The sequence below is a fragment of the Phascolarctos cinereus genome, unplaced genomic scaffold (assembly GCF_003287225.1).
Source record: "Phascolarctos cinereus isolate Bilbo 61053 unplaced genomic scaffold, phaCin_HiC Scaffold_9;HRSCAF=440, whole genome shotgun sequence".
NCBI lineage: Eukaryota > Metazoa > Chordata > Mammalia > Diprotodontia > Phascolarctidae > Phascolarctos > Phascolarctos cinereus.
This window is the reverse complement of record NW_027556402.1, coordinates 197945653-197966519: the sequence shown is the minus strand read 5'-3', so window position 1 is coordinate 197966519 and position 20867 is coordinate 197945653. Positions and strand designations below refer to the sequence as shown.

The 20867-nt window shown below is 36.8% G+C and overlaps 1 protein-coding gene across 1 annotated transcript in view; it reads right to left on the bottom strand.

Annotated features, from left to right (window-relative positions):
- ZFYVE28 (zinc finger FYVE-type containing 28) overlaps positions 1-20867 on the bottom strand; it is a 214067-nt gene that overhangs the window by 65938 nt on the left and 127262 nt on the right. The gene's annotated exons all lie outside the window — the stretch shown is intronic.

The window sequence follows — 20867 nt, the reverse complement described above, 5'->3', positions numbered from 1 at the left end:
GTATTATATTGTGTGTGTATGTGTGTATATATATACACATAAAACATAACCATATGCGTGCACATGAACAATGTGAACTGCCCACATATCTGTTGTTGTTCTGAGCCCACAATTTAATCATAGAATGACACCCAGCAATAATGAACTTTATCTCTCTTCCAGGGTTCTGCTTCAATTATTTGTTCAGTCTTAGAGACCTTTACCTTAAGGACACACACAAATCAGCAGTACCATCACCAACCATGTTCTCTTAGAGAAACCAATTTCTTTTCAAAGAAATGACCAAATTAAAAGTCAAACTCTTGAAGAACAAAAGTTGGTCAGGAAGACTCATGCAGAGAGCCAGAGGACAGGGAAGAGACAGTGGAGAGGAGATTGGGTCCGCTGGTCTCTGCAGTGCAGCATGTATAGAGCTTTCTCTGCATTGGCACCTCTTCTCCCCTGCTCACAGCCCAGTCTGCATCCTGAAGTCAGGGCTCCTCATCCCTCCCTCTCCAAAGCCTCCAGGGCTTTTCTCCTCCTGCTCAATGGAAGCAGGCCTGAGAGTCAGTGCTGCTGAAGCTGCTGACATGCTCCTCTGGGTAAGCTCCATCTCTTTTCAGTTCTTTCCAGGTCTGTGCTTTCCCCTCCCTGTTAGGATGTGTCTGAAAGGACCCAAGTTTGATTTCCTTCAGTCCCTTGGGTCAGAGCACTCTGGAGCTTTCTGTCCTGACCAGTAGGCATCCATCTTCACCATCTGCTCCAATCCCTAGTCTACTCTCACAGAAGAGTAATATAACATAGTTAAATACAAGGTAATTTCGGAGGGAGGGCACAAGAGTGGGGGGAATCAGGAAAGGCTTCATCTACAAGCTGTTGATAGAGGGAGGGAACAAATACCTATTAAGCACCTACTAAGTACCATAGCTGAGCTAAGCATTTTCACAAATATCTCACTTGACACTCACAACAACCCTATCAGTTAGGTGCTATTTTTACCCCCATTTTACAGTTGAGTTGAAGGCAGGCAGCAATTAAGTGACTTGCCCTGGGTTATACAGTTAGCAGGTGTCTGAGGTTGGATTTGAACTCGTCTTCCTGATTCCAGGTTGTATATTTGATCCACTGTGCTAGTTGCCTTAGAGCTTGGGCTGTGTTTTGAAGAATGTGAGGGATTCTGAGGGGGCAGAGGGAGTGGAGTGTGGGTGGAATGGGAAGGTGGATTGTGAAAAGGGACAGAGACGGAAGGGAGAAGGATGGTGTGACAAAATGAGGGAAAGCCAATTGTCTGGAATGCTAAGTGTAGGAAAGAAAGTAATGTATAATAAGGCCAGAGGGATAGACTGGGATCAAATTGTGGAGGACTTCAAAAACCAAACTGTATGTTTTATCATATAAGCAAGAGGGAATACTTGTAATTACTGGAGGATGGGAGTGACACAGTCAGATCTACACTTAAAGAAGTCACTTTGGCAGCTAGGAGAAGGATGGACTGGAGAGGAGAGAGACTTGAGGAGATCAGTTAGGAGGTTACTGGAATCGTTCAGGCATGAGGTAATAAGAACCTGAACTTGGCAGATGGATGAGCTTTGTGAAGAGAGAGAAGAGTTTGGTGTTGAGACGTGTTTTGGAGGTAGAAATGGTGAGATCTGACAAATGACTGGACATGTGGGGTGAGTGATATTGAAAGCGAAGAGTTAAGGATAAAGTCAAGGATATGAACATGAGAATTTGAAAGACTAATGATTCCCTTGACAGAAAAAACAAAGTTTATCAGACAGGAGGGCCTTAGAGAAAAAGAGAATTTGGGATATCTCCAGGATGTTAGTTTGAAATATCTAATAGGCAGTTGGTTATGTGGGACTGGGAGGGGCAGCTAGATGGCACAGTGGATAGAGTCTCAGCCCTGGAGTCAGGAAGAGTTCTCTTTGTGAGTTCAAATCTGGCCTCAGACATGTACTAACTGTGTGACCCTGGATAAGTCACTTAACCATGTTTGCCTCAGTTTCCTCATCTGTAAAATGAGCTGGAGAAGGAAATGGTAACCCACTGCAGCATCTTTACCAAGAAAACCCCAAATGGGGTCACGAAAAGTTAGACATGAAGGGGCAGCTAGGTGACACAGTGGATAGAGCACCGGCCCTGAAGTCAGGAGGACCTGAGTTCAAATCTGGCCTCAGACCAAACACTTGACACTTACTAGCTGTGTGACCCTGGGCAAGTCACTTAACCCCAATTGCCTAAAAGCAAAAAAAAAAAAAGAAAAGAAAAGTTAGACATGAGTGAAATAACTGAAAAAAAATATAGGCCTGAATTTTGGAAGAGATACCTGTCTAGTTCAGAAGAGAAACATGGGCTGGGCATATAGGTATTTGAGTTCTCTGAATAGAAGTGGTAATTAAACTAATAAAAGTTAAATGAGTCACCAAGAGAAAGAGAGTATATAGAGAGAAGAAAACTTAGGACAGAGACTTCTTGTATACCTATAGTTAAGAAGAATGATACAGATGAGGATTCATCCAAACAGACTAAGAAGGAGCAGTCAGACAGGTAGGAGAACCAGGAGAAAGCAGTGCAATAAAAACACTGAGAGGACAGATTATCTAGCAGAAGGTGGCCAATAACATTATATGCATCAGAAAGATTAAGAAAAACGATGACTAAGAAAAGACCATCAGATTTGGCAACCAAGAGATATTTGAAAAAATGTTCTAAATTATTTATAATCATGGTATGGGTATGAGGTAAAACCTCGCCATTGCTTTAATTTGCATTTAAAGCAATGGTGAGGTTTTACCTCATACCCATCATACTGGCAAAGTGAAGAAAAAAGAAAATAGAAAATGTTGGAGGGACTCTAGAAAAACAGGCATACAAATATACTGTTGATGGCGCTGTGGATAGGTATTCTGCAAAGAAATTTAAAAAACAAACTTCATATCCTTTGACCCAACAATACTACTACTAGGACTATGCCATAAAGAAATCAAAGAAAGAGGAAAAAGATACCTATGTACAAAAATGTTTATAGCAACTTTCTTTGTGCTAGCAAACAGCTGCAAACTAGAGGATGTACTCATCATTGGGGGAACAATTCAACAAATATGTTTATTGTGATAGTGAGAGGAGTCTGAATGAAAGCTCTTAATATTAAAGTTCTCTGGTGCTAATTACTGAGGGGTTTTTTTTAACCTTCTGCAAGTGTTCAGTCTTCTCTTGTGAATTCAAGAATCATTACTCTCTATAATGCATAATTTCAATATTTCAATTTTTCCCTATCTACTGGTTTCTTCCCTGGTATTACAAGCACACACAAGTCTACTCTCACCTTTAAAAAAAAAAAGCAACTCTCACTAGACTCTACCGAAGCCACAACCTATCATTCTATACCTCCCCTTCATTTATGAACCAAAAGCCTTTGGAGAGGAAGCTGTCTATTTTTATTGCCTTCAGTCTCTCTCCTCTGACTCTCATTTAAACCCTCTACAATGTGATCTCCAGCTTCTTCACACAACTGAAACTGTCTTCCCCAAACTCACCAAATCTGACGGCCTTTTCTCAAGCCTCACCCTTCTTGACTTCTTGGCAGCAATGGCTGTCATTGGTCACCAAAGGGAAATAAGTACAATTATCAAGAAAATACTCATTTATGAAATAAATTTTCTTTCATATTTATAGGTTTTTTTTTTTTAAAAAGAGATTAATCTTTGGGATAAAAGCAAGAACAGGGTAGGATTATTAAGAGATAAAGGGGACCTAAAAGATTAAGGATTTAAGGGGAACTTAAAGAATAAGGAGGAGGGAAGGCAAAAAAAAGTTGGATTTATATTCAGAATGGTAGGGTATGTTGTGTGTGTGTGTGTGTGTGTGTGTGTGTGTGTGTGTGTTGGGGTTGGGGGAGACACAGAACTAGAGATAACATAGCTTTAGTAATAGATACTGATTATGATTTGGATGGCTTGGATGGGGTAGTTCTGGACCTCATGACTTGGGACACAGAATGACTCCCACCACACAGCACTATTTTTATTCAACGTTGAAGAGTGAAGCACAGTTTAAAAAAAAAACAAGCAGGATGGAATTAAGGTCTACAAAGGCAATAATACACAAATGGGACAGAAGAAGAAGCTCAGCCTGGTATTTCAGAGACTTTAGCTTCATGAAGGACATAGAATAAAGGAATAATAAGTAACCCAGGAATCAGAAAATAAAATTTGGAATAGACTGGAAGGGAAGAGAAATAATGAAGATTAAGCAAAGGAAAACTTCTTGGAAAAGTATGTGGCAAAACATTGTAATCGAAGAGGTGAAGGGGTGTGCAACAGGGAAGGAAGATTTGAAAAATGAGTACAGACAGCAGATGGTCAAAGAGAGGGAAAAGTAGACAAAGAAAAAAGAAAGCTAAATTAGAAATTTAAGTTCATTTTAAAAACTTGAAGTAAATCAGATAAAGAGGGGCAGAGGGAAAAAGCCTATCGGAAAAGACTAGCCTCAAATAAATAAAAGCAAAACTAATCATGAGGACAAAGTTTTGACTTAAGAGAAGAAGGTGATAAAATTAGTATGAAATAAACTGGTGGAAAGCATGAACCTAATAATTATAATTTTAGAAGAGAAAGGATTAAACAACCCAATAAAACTACAGAGAACAGCAGAAAAAAACACATCTAAAAATAGACATGTACACAGGTGAAAATGAGTGACTGGAACAAACAGAAATTACAATATATTAGGTCACTCAAAGAAAAAAGCAGGAGTTGAAATCAAGCTATTGGATAAAACGAAAAATAAAAATTTACACTATCAAGAAGGATAAACAAGAAAACTACTGAAAAGAACTCTAGACAATGAACCAATATCAATATTAAACATATATGTAGGCAATGATATAACTTTACTTGTAAAAAGATATAGACAGTAACAGAATAGTTATAGGTGACCTTTTTTCTTTCTTTCTGTCCCTCTCTTTTTCTGTTTCTCCCTGCTGGACAAATCTAAAAGAAGATTTTTTTAAATGAAAATATATACCTGAACAAATTGCTGAATAATTTAGAACTGGAAAACTTATAATATCTTCTGAATTGAAACATTAAAGAGTGTACATATTTCTCAGTGGTGGTGCCTTTATAACTATAGACCAAATATGAACAAGTCCCAGAATATGTAAGTGATATGATATTACTATATATAGCTAAAAACAGCTCTCAAAAGAAAAAAATTTATGTCTGAAAGTATACATTAGCAAAATAGGATGAATGAACCAAATATACTTTTAAAACAAGGAAGATTAATTAACTAATGTGCAATTAAAAACTAAAATATTAACAAACACATGAAAAGGAAAATCTGAAAATTAGAGAAATAGATAAAGTGGAAAACAACAATAGAATTGATAAGCAAAATTAAAAGATGCTTCCTTGAAAAGACTAGCTAACCTGACCAAAAGAAGGGGGATAAATAAAATTATCTAAACCAAAAAGAAACCCAAGGTGACTTCACAAAGGAAAATAAATAAGAAGCATTATTATTACTTGGCCTTCATTTAAGTCTGTTTCTTTGCCTCCTCTTTATTAGTTACTATTTTTCTTGAGTTATAGCCTATAAAATATGCATTTAATATTTCTGCCTTTTTATAGTTAGGATATCTTCGTGTTCTGATGAACTTTTGTAAAGTTATTAGTGATGCTCAGAAATATGACCTTTTTTTGTATTCCCATTCAGAAAACATCAAAAGTTTTTTAAACTTATTTTTTCCAATCATTTGTTAGGGTTTTATTTTTTAAAATTTATCTTTCTGTTAGATTTGTCTTACTCTGAAAGAAAGGCATATTAAAATATTTCTTAATTATGTTAGTTTTTTCAAATACCTTTATGTTTTCCTTTTAGAACTTACACACTACGCCATTTAGAGGCAGCTAGATGGTTCAGTAGAGAGAATACTAGGCCTAGAGTCAGGAAGACCTAAGTTCAAATCCAGCCTCATACACCTACTAGCTGTGTGTCACTTAACCTCTGTTTGCCTTAATCCACTGGAGAAGGAAATGGCAAATCACTCCAGTATCTTTGCCAAGAAAACCTCATGGACAGCATTGGAGTGATATGGTCCACTGGGGTCACAAAGAGTCTGATGTGACTGAACAACAAATATGCAATTTAAGGATATATATTTTAAAACTATAGTTTCTTTGTCTATGGTACCTTTAAGTAGTAGTTTCCTTATTTACCTCTTTCAACATCATAAATTATTGTTGTTACCTCATCTGAAATCATAATAGCCACTCTTCTACCCACCTCTACTCCTTAACACAGTGGCAAGACAATAATATTAAATTTGAATTTATTTAGTACTTTACCATTTGCAAAGTGCTTTACATTCCTTATCTTATTTGATACTCACAATGACCCAGTGGAGTAGGTGCCATTACTATCCTCATTCTACAAATGAGGAAACTGAGGCAGACAGAGGTTAAGTGACTTGCTCATGGTCTCACAGCTTTTAAATGTATCAGGCAAAGTGTGATTTCAGGTCTTCTACTCTCTAAGCCCAGGGCTCTCCCCACTACTCCATAATACCTAAAATAATGCTGCAGAAAACAACCTTGGGTGACAAAGCTCAGCATTGGGCAGAAGCAAATTTTTTGACTTGACTTTTTGACACGTGAAGATTTGGAAAGCAATCTGGTGGGATACAATGAACGTTACAAACCTAGTTATGCTTTTTTATCCAATAATCCTATTATTGGGAATAGACCCAAAAAGTGTCATCAATAAATTAAAAAGAGCTATTGAGGTAAAAAAGATAAATACACACATATGTGCTTAAATCCATATAATATGTGTGTACATATATACACATATATTTTATCTCTTCTATCTACTATATCTCAGTGTTATTATACCAATGACTAGAAGCAACCTAGATATCTCAAAATTACTGAATAAATCATGTCCTATCAATCAAATAAAATATTACGATGCCATTAAAATAGACAAATGCGAAGAAAAGATTTAAATTGAGAAAATTAAGTAATGCCAAGTGAAGAAAGCAGAACAAAAGGAATAGTGTAAATTGCCTAAAACAGCATGAAAGAGAAAACACAAGGAAATACAAAGATAAATGGAATCAAAAGAGTGGAAATACTGGAAGGCATACAGCATAGAGTAACTTAAAAGTTATTAAAGGCATGATGAATGAATTACTTTTTAATTGTAAAAGTTTATTTATATAGCCTGTTTTCCATTCTAGTAGGGAGTTCCCATGGATTGCTGGTTTTAATGTAGGTATTTTGGAAATAAGTATATGGTTAAGTGGTGCAGGTAGAGGGCTGGGTCAGGAGTCAGGAAGTGCTGAATTCAAATCCAGCCTCAGACATTTACTAGCTGTGTCACTCTGTCACTTAATCTGTCTGCTTCAGTTTCCTCATTTGTAAAATGGCGATAATACTAATACCTGCCTCCTGGGTTTGTTGTAAGGATCAAATGAGAGATTTGTAAAGCATTTAGCACAGTGCCCAGCACACAGTAGGAGCTATATAAATGCTTCTTCTCTTTCCCTTTATTCAGTTTTGAATCCCTTCTTCATTGTGAAACTATGAGACTCTAAACAATAATAATAATATAAACAAATAATAAGGTTTTAAATTGAACTGAGGTCTAGAAACTCTGTTATTACCATGTTAACAAACAAACAAACAAAAAACCCAGCACAGAATCAATTAAATCATTTAACTGGAGCAGAAAATGTAATAGACATTAGAAACATCCTTAGCAACCATTCTCCAATTAAGTGTGTTTGTATTCCCAGCACAGTCTGGAGAGGTTCTCAATTACAAATCAGAGGAAAATAGCATTCCATGAGTCCTGTCACTTATAGCCACAGGACATCAAGCTAACCTGGCTGCAGTTAGAGTTATCTCTGCAGATCTGCTGCGTATATCCTCACAATTGGCCAAGCTACCCCAAGGTCAATCCATGTCTCTGCTCCAGCTCAGCTCTCCTCCTCAGACTTCTCAAGCATTGTGTCTTATCCTTTTTTTTTTCATGCAACTCCCCTTGGGTTCTTTCATCTTCCTCCTTCTCTTCTCAAAATTTCCATTTCTTCCCTTATGACGGAACATCTCATGTCCAGGGACCAGCATATTGTGTTCTGCTTCAGCAGTCTTGTGTCGGCCACACACTGGAGTGTAGGCTTGTGCTTGTGTAACCCACCTTTTTATCCGATTTTGTTGTTTAGTGAAAAATGCATGAGACATTATTTTAAAACATAACACAATACCAGTTTCTTAGCACCTTGTCCGACAGATCTTTGGTATACTTCAAATTAATATCCATTTCAAGTAATTCTGTTATTTTCATTTTTTTTATTTAACTGTCTACTAGAAATACATTTCTCTATAGCTAGCAACAACATTTACCAATTTACACAAAACATGCTATTTTTCTTGAGCTTTTCAAACTCAGTTTCTGCTTTGAAACATTATCTGCCAAACATCAATCATCTGGAACATCATCTACCTAATCCTGAGAGCTAAAGAAAGGCTTTAAATAAATGAACAAGGGGACTAATTATTACACCTGCTGTAAAACTTACATGGTGATGAAAGTGAGGATGAAGATTAACTTCAGTGAAAGGTTAGGGGTCCAGCGCTGTTGTCGCCTTAGAAAAAAAGAACACAGGGTTGTCATGTCAAAAAAAATAAAACTACTCTGTTAAGAAATTTTTAAATGATATTGTATTAAACATTAAAGAGAAAAAGTAACTTACCAATCAGTTCTCTCCATTGGATCAAAAGGCCTTAAGTAGAAACCTACTCAAGCGTTGTGTCATTTGGGAAATTATTTCACCTTGGCGGGATCCTTTGATGCTGATGATACTTGTTAGTTTCTGGTTTGGAATCACTGAAAGTGACCCTATAAATGATGCAATGCTGTTTATTGTTTCCATAGATGTTAATATAGAAAGAGGTTTACATTATGATTCATTCATAGCCGTAAAAAGATGGGTTTGTCGTTCAGTGAAACCCTTGAAATGTTCTTCCAGCTAGCGGGCCACGGTATTAAAATATTCTTTACTGGGAGATTAGTATTAACTCCAATAGTTATAGACTTATTAGGATACTGAATTAGCTTTGACCTTGTTGAGGCTGACCGCCTCTGTTGTAGAAACTGAATGCATACAATTATATGTGATACTATGAATTTAAAAAAAAAAACTGTAGAAGGTGAGTTTTCCAGTCAAATACTATAAATAACTGTGATCTATGAAGAAGCTAAAGAAAATGAACTTTATTTCAAGAACAATTTACATTTCAACACTCCAAATGTCAGCTGCTAACAAGAATATTCAAAATATGAATGGGATTAACTGGAACTCTTGCTGCTACTTACGGTCAACTCTCCTAGTTATCCCCTGTTGAAGGCTACCTGCTTTTAACTGGAAAGGTAATATTTTCATAATGCATTGTATATATATATATATTTTCCTTTGATTTGTACCAAGTGTAAAACTTCAACTTCCTTCTGATTTCTTATCCCAACAAATACTAATAGTTCAGTATGTTTTGTACTTGTGCCTAACGTCAAATTAGAATGTTACAGTTCTTATTATTTTTGAATGAGTCAACTATTTGTTTTCTCCTTTCGGTGGAAGTATATTTTTATTAGTGGAAATACAGACTATACATGCCTATGGTATGGAATTTCTTTCAGGGCTGGAACTAAACTAAGCCTGCAATCCAAGCTGTACATGGGTAATTAAAGTATATTATAAGTAATGTGAAGGACTATATAACTATATCAGGTGTAATCCACCTAATGTTGCTTAATGATTCTGCTACAGCAGGAAATTAAATGGATAATATTTGAGAGAGCATTAAGCTTAGATCTATAATTGGCTATCTCAAATAATCAGACAAAGGAAGGAAGCAGCATGCACAGAGAGTTCAACTCCCAGCAATGATACTTGCTACCTATGCGACCTTGGATCAATAATTAAATATTTTTGGACATATCTGCAAAATAAAGGCATTGAACCAGATGACTTCTATGGTCAATTCCAACTCCTATGATCTGATGAAGTTTTGTAATATTATAGTGGGGTTTGGTTACAATAAATTAAATATTTTATTGCAAAAGGATATTGGTTACGGGGACGAATGCTATGCAAGATATTTGTAGCAGAGTCAGGGAATAATAATGATAAAAATAATAATGAGTGTTGTTAGCATGGCAGTAGAGTTGTAAGAAAAAGAAGGCAGCAAAAGCCCCAATATGGGCATCAGCCTCTCTTCCTCTCTAAGTCTTCTAGCTAGAAGTAGATAAAAACAGAGAAAACCAAGGACCCCCTGGGCTGGTGTTTTTAAACTAGCTCCATGTGCCTTGTACAGAACTAATTGTGATAATTAGAGGTAGAGGAAGGTGAGACCTTAGTGGCAAAAGCAACTTAGCTCTTGAGGGGGAAGATCATGGCATCATAGATGGAGGGCTAGCAGGGAATCTCAGAGAACAACAAATCCAAGTTCATCGTTTTACAGATAAAGAAACTAAGGCACAAAAAGGTTAAATGACTTGTCTAAGGATACACAGCTAGTGTCTGAGGTCAGATTTGAACTTATGTCTTCCTGACTCCAGGCCCAGCACTCTATTTACTACACCATACTGGTGTCCTCTCACACAACAAAACAACCCTCCATCACCTGTCTACATGCTTCTGCACTGGCCATCCCTCATGCCTGGCATGTACTTTCTCCTAAACTAATCCTTCACTTCCTACAACATCAGCTGAAGTATTCCCTTCTACACTTTCCTGATCCCCACCCCCAAAATGGCCCTCTCTACTTTGTATCTGTATCTATCTCTTCTGTATAGACTCATATAATGTATATATCGTCTCCCCTGATGGAATAGATGCTCCTTGAGATCAGAAGCTGTCATTTTTTGGTCTTTGCAGTACCAATGCCTAATCCAGTGCCTGGCATACAGTAGGTGCCTAACAGGTAACAGCTGACTGCCCATAGATGGCTTATATGTCAGTGTTTATGTTCTCCTGTACATGCATTCTTGGGGAAATGATGTGATAGTCTGGTAATACAAATTACCTTATGTACATACACACAAAAGCATGCATATGCACGCACCCCCCCCCCACACACACCTTGAAGAGCTCTTTGGGCAACAATGACTTTGTATCACAAGGTTAATGGCAACTCTGTTTTTGACAACACCTTCTGAAACCTTTCACATTCTTTTGGGAGCACTTAGTATCATTACTTGTGGGACCCTGACAATAACAGTTGCTTATATTTGTACAGTGACTGAGTTTTCAAAACATTCTCACATGCCTTATTTTACTGATCTTTAGAACAATTCCATGAAAAGGCACTATGAGTATTAGTATTCACATTTTACAGATAAGGAAGCTGATCTTCAAGAGGTTGTGACTTGCCCAAAGTCACTCAACTGCTAAGCAGAAATGCTAGGTTTTGAACCCCTATCTTCTAATCGCCAGCTCAGTACTCTTTCCATTACACTACAATGCTTTCATAAGCTCACTAGATTACATACTGTTTTAGAAACAATCTGGTATCCTAGATAATCTTGTGGGATAACAGAACTCAACAGACTGATCAATGGTTCAGATTTTCTGAGATTGTACTTTGGGTCTGTCAAAGATTTCCCCATAAAGATGAAGTTATTCCCTTATACTCTTTCTTTTTATATTCTATTATCTATAAACTAGGAATAATAACTAACTTTTCAAGGATGCTGAATGAATTAACTAATGATTATGAATACATTAGGAATAAAAGTTTCATGTAAACATCACATATTATCATTATGCTGATTGAACAATCATAGAAGGGCTCTAGAAAGGTCATCTTGATTACATTCAAGACGAGTGCATCTTCCAGCAAAAGGGTAAAAAGAGCAGGAGGAAGAGGCAATTCATTTCTACTGCGAATCCCAGAGTGTTTTCTCACTAAAACTGACACATATATATACATACAAAAAATAATGTGCATATATACATATATATATACATGTGTGTGTATGTGTGTGTATATATATATACACATATATATATACATATATATATATATATACATATATATATGAAATTGATGAAAGTCAAACTTGTATAGTAAATCAATTTCTTCCAAAATTCACTGTTTCAGAAAAAGAAAGTGAATGGAGAAATAAGATTAGAATGAAGATACCATAATGTTGACAAAGTCTAGAGATGAAAGTTTCAAGATGGTTAGGATAATCAGCAGTATTAAATGCCAGCAGAGAAGTCAATCATTCAATCATGGTGCACGTAAGGAATCTAGCCTAAGGGGAAATGAATGGAGTCTATAGCTTTGGCATTTGCTTAAACAAAGACTGCACTGACCTACACTAAATACTTCATCTCTCTTCCAATGGCCACCCACACACATATACTTTAGAACTGTTTTAATATAATCTAATTATTTCAGATGCCCTTTACTCATAGTGCTTTTCACATCAATACTTTATAACCAATTTTGGCAATTATTGGTAAAAAGTGTTTACAGCCAATGTTACAATTTCTTACTGAAATACTACTCATTTAAAAAATTTTATTATAAGGAAAGAACATTGTTTTTGTCTCCTCTGTAGTTTGCAAAATTACTTACTTTAGACTATAACAATTTTGCCATTAGGAGATCTAAATGAGTAACTTAATGTGAGTAGTTATCTGAGTAGCACATGTATTCAGGATTTGTAGTTAGAATACCTAAGTTCATGACAGAGTCTGAAGGCAGATAGAAGCGTACTTTTTTCCCCTTCTCTTTTTTTTTTTTTGCAACATGGCTAATACAGAAATATGTTTTACGTGACTGCACATGTAAAACCCAATTGCTTGCCTTCTCAGGGAGTGGGGAGGGAGACAGAATTTGGAACTTAAAAGATGAAAGTTAAAAGAAAAAGAATATCTGAGCTCAAACCGCTGGCTTTTACTACTTACTATTTCCGTGACCTTGAACAGATTTCTTCAGTTCTCTGGGTCTCAATTTCCTTATCGTAAAAGTGAGGGAATAAAACCACATAACCTCAAAGGTCCTTTCCAGCTCTAAATCAAAGACCCTACAAAACTTAGTTTGGAGCTTATTATGCCACTGCAATTAAGAATGTGCAGTATTATCTCAGTTACTTGGTGTTTAATTATGTTAAATGATGATGACAATAACTCAGTGGTGTTTTTTTTCTTTTACATAACTACACATACACAAACCACACTGAACCATCTCTTGTCTCAGGGAGGGGGAAAGAAAAGGAGGGAGGAAGGAATAGAACCTGAAATTCAAAACATAAAAAAATATGAAAATTATTCTAAACTGTAACTGGGGGAAAAACAAAACACTATTAAAATTACTATACTGGTTATGTGATCTTAACATCCTAGCTGCAGTCAATGCTCTAAGATTATGTTATAGAGAAGATGGCAGGATATGTTGTTGGAGCTCCATATAATGAAATCACAGGTACAGTTCTTACGGCTATTACTATACACCTTAGTGTTCATTTTGTTTTAAATGCAATATTTTATTTTTTCCACAACCACACGTACAAACATTTTTTGACATTTGCTTTTAAAAAATCTGAATTCTAAATTCCTTCCCTCCCACCTCATCCTCTGAGAAGACAAGCAATTTGATATAGGTTACACATGCACAGTCATACAAAACATATTTATGTTAGTCATGTTGTGAAAGAAAACACAAATAAAAAAAACCAAGAAAAATAAAGAAAAAGTATGCTTTGATCTACACTCAACTCCATCAGTTCTTTCTCTGTGGATGGACAGCATTTTTCATCTTAGCATTTTTCACTGGTTTAGATCATTACGTTGCTGAGATGAGCTAAGTCATTCACAGTTGATCATTATGCAATATCGCTGTTACTGTGTACAACATTGTCCTGGTTCTGCTCATTTCACTCAGCATCAGCTCATGTAAATCTTTCCAGGTTTTTCTGAAAGCATCCTGCTCATCATTTCTTATAGCATAATAGCATTCCATCACAATCATGCACAATGACTTGTTCAGCCATTCCTCATTTAACGGACATCCCCTCAATTTCCAATTCTTTGCCAATAGTGATGTTTTTTTTAAAGATATTTTTCAAAGTTCCCTGCATGCCTTATCTCATTGTCAGGCAGCAGTAATTGTTACACTAAATTTTCCATCATGAAAATTGGGCAGATCAGTCCTACTTTTCTCTTCAAGCCTTCTATTCCTCTTCTTCCCACCTTCTTAGCTATAGACCTTGGCCCTTACTTTATTGAGAAAATTGAAGCCACTGGATATTAGCTTCCTTGTCTACCATTCTCTTGAGCTCAAAACCCTTGATATCAACCCTTATTCTATCTTCCTTTCCTCCCATATTTGATAGTGATTTGGCCCTTTTCCTTGTCAAGGCCAAGTACATTTACATGTATTCTTGAAACCATTCCTTCCCACTTTCTCCAGCAGATCTCCCCCCTTTGATCATTCTCTCCTTCCTCTCATTTTTTTTTTATCTTCTAGTACTGGTTCCTTCCCTATTGTTTTCAAATAATTCCTTCGCCTCCATCCCTAAGAAAAAATTTCTTTAGACTACACAATTGCTAAAAGGTATCATCCTCCATCTCTCTTCCCTTTTTCAGACAAACTCTTAGAAAAACTACACGTGCTATACTCATTGTCTCCATTTCCTCTCTTCTCACTCACTTCTCAATCCTTTGCAATCTGTCTTCTGAACTCATTACTCACCTAAAGCTGTTTTCTCCAAAATTACCAGTAATCTTAATTTCCAAATCTGATCATCTTTTTTTTAAGTCCTTGTCTTTTTTGGGGGGCGGGGAGGCAGAGAGCAGCTAGGGTTAAGTGACTTGCTCAAAGTCATATAGCTAGTAATTATCTGAGGCCAAATTTGAACTCTGGTCTTCCTGAGACCGAGGCCAGTGCTCTATCCACTGCGCCACTTACATGCTCCAGTCCTCATCTTTTTAAACATCTCTATCGGATGATATGGATGACCACCTTCTCCTCAATACTCTCCTCTCTTGGCTTTCCTCCTACTTATCTGACTACTATTTCTCTAACTCCTGTGCTAGCACATCATCCACATCAGTTCCTCAGCGTGAGTGCGCGTGTGTGTGTGCGTGTGTGTGTGTGTGTGCGCGTGTGTGTGTGTGTGTGTGTGTGTGTGTGTGTGCGCGCGCGCAGGGGGAACCTCTTTCCTTCTCTCTCTACATTTTTCCTCTAAGTGGCCACATCAGCTCTTATGGTTTTAAATTATCATCTCTATGCAGATGACCCACAGATCTATAAATAGGTCATAAGCATACATTATCTCCTCTGATTGAACATAAGTTCCCTGAGAACAGAAAATGTCTCATTTTTTGTCTCTGTATCCCTCAGGCCTAACACAATACCTGGCACAGATAAAATGCCTAATAAATGCTTGTTGAATGACTGATATTGATCTTAGTTATCAAACCCTAATATTGTATTGTAATAAAGTGACTTTCCCCTTCATATTTCTTTTTTTTAAAATTTTATTAATTTATTTTGGTTTATCAATAATCACTTCCATATGCTTTTGAGTTTAAAATTCTTTTCCCCCTTCCTCCCTACCACCCTCTCCAAGACGGCACACAATCTGATACAGGCTATACATTTACATTCCTTTGAAACGTATTTTTACATTAGTGATGTTGTAAGTAAAAATTAAAACCAACAGGAGGAACCATAAGAAAGAGGAAACAAAACTCAACAGAAGAGAAAAAAATAGCAATTCAACTTCCATGGTTCTTTCTTTGGATATGGATAGCATTTTCCATCACGAGGCCTCTGGAGATGTCTTAGATCCTTGTATTGCTGGGAAGGGTTAAGTTTATCAATATTAGTCATTGCCCAACATGACTGTTATTGTGTACAAGGTTCTCTTGGTTCTGCTCACTTCACTCAGCATCAGACCATACAAGTCTTTCCAGGTGTTTTTGAAGTCATCCCCTTCATATTTCCCTAGCAAACTTTCCCCCTCTCAATCAAATCTTATCACATACTAATTTATGTTCATGTCCTAGCTACATAAGACTGTTCTCAATGAAATGTAAAGAAAATAGAAACAGAACAAACACACAACTAAAATAATGTAAATGAAAAGACTGAAGAACAGCTAAAGGCAAATGTGTGAACATAATATTTAGTATAATTAGTCCCAGATTAAATTACTACAAAACATTTGTTGATTCTATGAGAACAATTAATAAAATTATATTAGCAGCACCATTTTGGTAATGAATTGAAAATTTAGACTTTTTAAAATGGGTAATAAAAATAAATATTGAAACATGATTTTCTAGATATAGAAATAGATATAGATTTTCTAAATATAGAAACATGTTTCTAAAGGCAAATTTTTAGCATTCCTACCTAGAATCAAATACACTGCTTCTTAAACTATGGGTCATGACCCACAGTTTATGAAGCACCAAAGGGGTTGCAAGTGGAAAAATTTAAGAAGCTCTGAATTATACCACTTGGCAGTACAAATATTATAAAATACTGATATAAGATTCTGTAATGTACACAGTAATAACATAATATGCTAAGCACTTTCAATATCAAGTGGAAATAAAACATGTTATAGTCTTATTGGAGAATTCTTTATGCAAATTCCATTCAATAAGCATTTAGAGGGTGCCTACTATGTGCCTGGCATGATGTTAGGTGCTGGGGATACAAAGACAAAAATGAAAACATACTTGCCCTCAAGAAGCTTACATTCTAACGCAAATACTATTAGTTTCATAGCATGGAAGTAGTGTAAACTAGTTTTCAAAGCAATTTCAAACTCATTTGCATTCCATAGCTACCATAAAAATATACAAATAGAAGAAGAAAACAAGCATTTATTAAGATCCTAATACTTAACAGGACTTCTGGAAGCCAAGATGGCAGAGTAAGCAGTAAATCACCATAACTCTCCCATAATCACCTCCAAACAACCACAAAATAGAGCCCCCAAACAAATCCTGAAACAGCAAACCCAGGAAAAAGACAGGGCAAAACAATTTTTTAGCCCAATAAACGTGGAAGATTAGCAAGAAAGGTCTCTCACTCAGGTAAAAGGGGAGCGCAGTCCAAGACAGGAAGCACCCCAGCAAGCCAGCATCAAGCCCAGTGGGAGATCCTGTAGGCAAACATCAACACCAATTCTCCACTCCCAACATATCTCAGCATAGGCAGGGGCATGGGCAGACTCCAGCTCTGAGAACTGCCATATGCTTCAGTATATCCTTGAGCAAACAGGCAACATCCATTGGTCATGTGCTTCAGCGAAGCCCCAGGCAAAAATGTAGGTGCTAACCATACTGGTGCCTAAGCAAACAGGCAGCCCTGTCACATGCTTCAGTGTAGCCCAGGGCAAACAGGCAGCCTCCAGTGGCCAGACCACCAAGTGCTTCAGTGTAGCCTAGAAACATAGAAACATCCCACCGGCCTCAGAATACACCTGACACCAGCACTTGGACCCTGGCTCAAAAACAGCTAAGCTGCCAGATCCCTACAGCCTCCAGCAGTACCATCCACTTTCTCCAACTCCACCCGTACAGCACCAGACATGAGGGTCCCTCATGGGACTCAGGGCAACATCAGTACAGCACAAGGTAAACAGCCAAGGCCTACAGCCCCTAGCACAAGAAGCCTGAGACAGTGACCCTTCCACCCAGGGAGCAAAGCTCAAATTTAAAAGAAAGGATAAAGGTCAAAAAAGATGAGCAAACACAACAACAACAAAAAGAATCTGACCACAGAAAGTTATTATGGTGACAGCGAAGATCAAGACACAAACTCAGAAAAGGACAACAATGTCAAAGCACCTATGGGCAAAACCCCAAAGAAAAAATGGGAAGTGGTCTCAAGCCCAGAAAGAACTCCTGGAAGAACTCAAAAAAGAGCTTAAAAATCATGGAAGAGGGGTGGAAGAAAAATTGGGAAAATAAATGAAAGTGATGCAAGAGAATTATGAAAAATGAGTCAGCAGTCTGGAAAAAAACAGCTGCTTAAAAAAGGGAATTAGCCAAATGGAAAAGGAGATACAAAAATCCATTGAAGAAAACAACTCCTTACAACTGACCAAATGGAAAAGGAAGTGCAAAAGTTAACTGAGGAAAACAACTCCTTATAAGTTAGAATTGGGCAAATGGAAGCTAATGACTCTATGAGACTGCAAGAATGAATCAAACAAATTCAAAAGAATGAAAAAAAGAGGAAAATATAAAATACCTCATGGGAAAAACAACTAACTTGGAAAATAGATCCAGGAGAGACAATGTCAGAATCACTGGACTATTTGAAAGCTGTAATCAAAAGGTCGACCTGGAGAGCATCTTTCAAGAAATTATCAAGGAAAATTGCTCTGTTATCCTGGAACCAGAGGGCAAAATAGGTATTGAAAGACTCCACCTCAGGAAAGAGAACCCAAAATAAAAACCCCAAAGAACATTATAGCCAAATTACAAAACTATCAGGTCAAGGAAAAAATTCCACAGTGGGCCAGAAAGAAACAATTTAAATATTAGGAAACAACAATCAGGACTACACAGGATTTGGCAGCAGCAACATGAAAAGATCAGAGGTCACAGAACATGATATTCTGGAAGGAGAGAAGACTGCAATTGAGAATCACTTATCCAGTGAAATTAAGCATAATACTTCAAGGGAAAAAATGATCATTTAATGAAATATAAGGATTTCAAGTTTTCATAAGGAGAAGACCAGAATTGAACAAAAAATTTGATCTCCAATATCAAGACCCAAGAGAAGCCTAAAAAGGGGAAAAGAAAACATAAGGGATTCAATGAAGCTCAACTGTTTACATTCCTACATGGAAAGATGATATTGGTAATTCTTAAAAATTTTACCACTAATACCATAGCTAGAAGGAATATACATTGACAGAGGGTATGGGTATAAGGTGAATTTGAGGGAATAACCAAAAAAAAAAATTAAGAGATGAGAAAGAGGAGTACACTGAGTGCAGAAAGAAGGGAAGAACAGGGCAAATTATTTCACACGAAGTGCAAAAAACCTATTACAGTGGAGGGAAAGATGGGAGGGTGGGTGATGGGAATCACTTGAACCTTATTTTCATTAGTATTGGCTCAAAAAGGGAATAACATACACAATCAGTTGAATACAGAAATCTGTCATCTGACAAGAAAGTAGAAGGGGAAAAAATTATGTAAAGGGAGGGGGGAGACTGATAGAAGAGAGTGCAGACAAGGGGAGGCATCAGACAAGCAAAACGCTGGTGAGGAGGGAAAGGGTGAAAGGAGAGAGGACAAACAGGAAGAAAAATAGGATGGAGGGAAACACACAGTTAGTAATTATAACTGTGAATGTGAATGGGATGAACTCTCCCATAAAATGGGAGTGGATAGCATAGAGGATAAACAGAATCCGACAATATGTTGTTTATAAGAAACACACTTGAAATAGACAGACATACACAAAGTAAAGGTAAGGGACTAGAGCAGAATCTATTATGCTTCAGGTGAAGTAAAAAAAGCAGAGGTAGCAATCCTGATATCAGACAAAGCAAAAGCAGAACCAGACCCAATTAAATGAGATAAGGAAGGAAACGATATCTTGCTAAAAGGTACCATAGACAATGAAGTAATATCAACACTAAACATATATGCACTAAGTGGTATAGCATCCAAATTCTTAAAGGAGAAGTTAAGTGAGTTACAGGTTCATAAGCAAACAAGAAATGCTTTTTATCTCTTTTGGTCATGAACCTATAACTCACTTAACTTCTCCTTTAAGAATTTGGATGCTACATTTACAAAATATAAAAAAGATAATTTTGATTATATTAAATTAAAAAGATTTTGCATGAACAAAATCAATGCAACCAGATTAGAAGGAAGGCAGAAAGCTGGGAAATAATCTTTACAGTAAGTATCTCTGAAAAAGGTTTCATTTCATATAGAGAACTGAGTCTCGATTTATAAGAATATAAGCCATTCCCCAATCAATAGTTAAAGAATATGAACAGGTACCACCTCACACCTCTCAGTTGGCTAACATGCCAAAAAAAAAGGAAAATGATAAACACTGGAGAGGATGTGGGAAAACTGGGATACTAATGCACTGTTGGTGGAGTTGTGAATTGAGCCAAAAATTCTAGAGAGCAATTTGGATCTATAGGACTATAAACTACAGTCTATATTTAGGATTATGAAACTGTACATACCCTTTGACCCAGCAATACTACTACTAGGTCTGTATCCCACAGACATCATAAAAAAAGGAAAAGGACCTACATGTACAAAAATATTTGTAAGCAGCCCTTTTCATGGCGGCAAAATATTGGAAATTGAGGGGATGCCAATCAAATGGGGAATGGCTGAACAAGCTGTGGTATGTGAATGTAATGGAATACTCTTGTGCAATAAGAAATGATGAACAGGCAGATTTCGGAAAATCCTGGAAAGACTTGTACAAACTGATGCCGAGTGGAATGAGCAGAACCAGGAGAACATTATATATAGTATCAGTAGTACTGTGTGATGATTAACTGCATGACTCAGCTCTTCTCAGCAACACAATGATCCAAGGCAAATACAAAGGACTCAAGAAGGAAAATGCTATCCATGTCCAGTTAAAGATAGACTCTAAATGCAGACTGAAGCATATTTTTCTCACTTACTTCATTCATTTTTGTTTTTTCCCTTTTGATCTGTTTCTTCTTATACAATTGAGACTAATATGGAAATATGTTTTACATGATAGCACATGTATAATCTATATCAAATTGCCTACCCTTTTAGGAAAAGGAAAGGGGACAGAGGGAGGGAGGAAGAAAAATCT